Source organism: Centrocercus urophasianus, unplaced genomic scaffold (genome assembly GCF_019232065.1).
Source record: "Centrocercus urophasianus isolate 14NV4802_14NV808 unplaced genomic scaffold, USGS_Curo_1.0 seq_947, whole genome shotgun sequence".
NCBI lineage: Eukaryota > Metazoa > Chordata > Aves > Galliformes > Phasianidae > Centrocercus > Centrocercus urophasianus.
The window spans coordinates 16,039-19,652 of NW_024885585.1; positions in this window are offsets into that span (position 1 = coordinate 16,039).

The window sequence follows — 3,614 nt, forward strand, 5'->3', positions numbered from 1 at the left end:
CAGGGGATGAGAACAAGCAGACCTGAGAGCAGAGAGGTGCAGCATCACCTACAAACGAGATAGGAGGTGCTTACCAGCCCATCAAACAGAGGATACTCATCCCTGGGCATCCTGCACAGAGCCAACCCTCTGCAGGGTCCCAAATCCCCCTGGGACAGCACTCCCCCACACAGGCTCACCTCTGGTGTATCAGGGTTTGTTGGTGGCCCTCTCTGTTGAGCCAAAATTACAGCCAAGGTGGAAAAGAAGCAGATGACTCCATAGGTGTAGGATGAGCACAGGCAGCCCCAAATCCTCCCCTTTGCACCGCTGCCAGGTCAAACACAAAGCATTAAAGCAGTGCCTGCAGTCCTGCAGGCTTCAGACAAAGCAGGATGGTGACTCCTGCTGATCTGAGCGCAGGGACCAGCAGGAGAGCAATGCAGAAACATGTAAGAGCAGATGAGGGATGCTGCCCAGGGTGAGCAGCCCAGCAGCACTCTGCTTTTTGGACTCCCAGCTCCCACGTGGCAGACAAACAACTGCTTGTTACTCGTGCTGCTTCCCAACTCGTGACAGCAAGCAGAAGGGTTCTGTAAACAGCTGTGCCGTGACTCCAGAGCTCTGCATTCAGATCTCATCCTTGGCTAAAGGAAATGGCCTCAGAGCAAATAATGCTCGCTGCCAAGGCCAGGAGGGGCAGAGGGCAAGCACTGGGACAATCAGAGCTGACAGCACAGGAGGGCTGAGGGATGACAGAATTATTTATTGGCTGCTGGGGATTCAGGGGAAAGGCCTGACTGCGTCCCAGCTATGAGAACTGCTCTGATCAATGCGTTTGGGAACAAACAAATATCCCACACCCCAAAGCAACAGCACAGAGCTGAGCATGCCTGAGGCACCTCATCCTTCTGTGCTACTCCAGCATTACAAAGGCTCTGGCGTTGGGAACAAGGTCAGATTTATTTCCACTCTGCTGTCTGTGAGATGCAGCAGTGGCTCTCATTCAGGTCACAGCCTTAACCCCTGGCAGCCCATCCTCCTGTGGCTGCCTGCATCCAGCAGGGCTGGGAAAAAAAAAAAAGCAAGGGTTTTGTTAAAGGAGGCTTTCAGTGCTATGGTTGGAAGAGTTTTTGCACTGCAAAAAGGAAAAACAGCCCCATGATCTGCTGTAACTACCAGCATTGCACAACCAGCCTTGTTTTATTTTTGGCATTGTATGTGGCAGGAAAGCATGACTTATCCTCCTGGAGTTTTACAGGGCAGATTCTTTTGCGTTTCAAGCATCCAATTTTTCCTATGCAGGCAGCCCAAAGCTCTTCAGGTCCTCCCAGGCTGTTTGGGGATGGCAGGGTGGGAGCTCCAAGCAATTCGTTACCCACTGCAATTAAAGGGCAGGCGTGAACCCAAGCGAGCACCTTACAGAAGCTTGTCCTTACTAAATAAGGACCTTATGCATTGCTTAGGTCTTTAAATGCATCCAGACCCACATGGGCCCACCCAGACTTGCCCTGTAGCCAGGGGAGAGCATACAGCTTCCTCCTCTGCAGGACCAGAGGCAGCCAGTTTGGGAACTGAGGTGATATGTTGGGTGTTGACCAAAAAGAGGAAAAAGAACTGCAGCTGCCCAGGCAGAGCTGTGCCATGCAGAGCTCCTTGCACCTCCAAGCCTCTCCTGGGGCCATACAGCCCCACAGCAGAGCAGTGAGGGCAGCTCCCATCCCATTGCATGGCACATATTTCTCCGTAGATAACACTGGGAGACCAGAGGAACTTAAAACAACAAATGGGGACGGGCAGCACACGGCCTCTGGGAAAAATGTTCCTTTCCTCTCTTTTTTGTTTGCCCCCATAACAGCGTACTTCAACAGTGGGTGTCTGCCACCAGGACCCCAGCACAAAGCTGCATGCACCCAGCCTGTGAAAGCCAGCAGCCTTTATGCATTGCCAGAAAGCACAGAGGATGCAGGGAGAGGTGGAGTGGGACACCGTGTGGAGAACAGAACAGCAGCAAACACAACTTTGCTGTTAGGGGTTGAGCCTCCTCTCCACCGTCCTGGTCTTTGTTCTTTTCAAGTGCTGAGGTCCCAGATAAATGCTACTGCATGAGCACATCCCTCGGTAACCTCCAGCTTTTCCTTGTGCAGTGGCTGTGAAGAACAGTGCCAGCAATCAGTAAAAAAGCTCTGGCTGCTCCGTGCAACAAAGTGCATTTAAATTGGGGTGGGGAGAGGCCAGAGAGCATCTCCCTGGTGCTTACTGGCATCATCCTGACACCCCTCAGAGCACCATAACCTCACTGAAGGCACCTTAAATTGAAGCAGAGAGCTCAGGCCAAGCTGAGCTGCAGCTGCACATCACCTTTGGTGGGACAGAGTGACAAAAGCTCAGTGCAGCAGTGCCTGAGGTAGGGGTGGGAGCACTCCAGGGGTTCAGTTGGCAGGCTTAGTGCTGCTCAGTGTCATCCCAGCCCTTGGAGCTTGCCCTGTGTCACTCAGGCTGCCCCCAGGAGCATCACCCACCACATATGGAGGAACAGAGAGGGACCTGATCCTGTATCTACAGGGAATGAGATGAGGAGGGTCACAGTGGCCAGGAGGTAGAGGGCACAGCTCTGAACTACCAGAGCACAAGGAGCATTGGGACGATGCCCTCAGACACAGGGTTGGACTCCACAGGTGCTCTGCCTTCCACAGCGTCTTACAAGGAGCCCAAGCACCCCCAGAGCCACGTGGGAGCCCCCACCTCCTCCCAGGGATGCTCCCCAGCAGACAGCACGGCGCTGCCAGCACACAACCACTGACCTATTTTCAGTTGTGTGGGCATGCACGAGATCACAAGCAAAGGGCGCTTCAGCTCAGGATATTTAAAGGAAAAGACACTGATGTAAGCGTCTCCAGAAGCCACAGTGGCTCTTAGGATGTTTACCATCTTCCTGAGAAGCCTCTTTGTGCGCGGCTGTGGGAAGGAAAGAAAGATAAAAAGCGGTCGGGCACAAGCAGGACAAAAAGCTCCATTAAGCTGCGAAGTCACATTGCAAGGAGAGCAAAAAGGGGAATCACAAGGGATGAAAGGGTTCGAGGATAAGCCAGGCCTGGGGCTGAGAGAAAGTGGGACACACCAGTGAGGAATGGGCAGAGTGATGTGGGAAGGAGCTGCCTGGCTGTGTTACCTGGCTGTGTTACCTGGCTGTGTTACCTGCTCTGAGGTTGGCTGGACACTGTGACACCAGTTACCATTGCTGCACACATATCCCAGGGGTGAGGACCTGCTCTTTGGGTCTGCCCCAGTGATATTCCCTTCTGGAAGCAAATGAAGAGCTTGCTTCATATCCTGGATTGAGAAATGCCTGCTTTGCCCCCCCCCCACGCTGCACAGATGAGTAAGATAAGGGCAGATCCTACAAATAGAGGCAATGACAACAAACACTCAGCTACTGCATGCTGGAGGTTCCCCTGGGGCTTTCCATGCAGCTGGGAAAGGTGACGTGCTGGTAACAAACCTGAGACAACATCCCATCCAGCATGCATGGGCAGGAAGGAAAAGGGCCAAGAATAGAGCTCAGCATCCCCAGCAAGGAAAGAGGGAAGCCAGGCTGGAGCAGCCCCACAGATCCCATAGGGCCAGTGGGGACG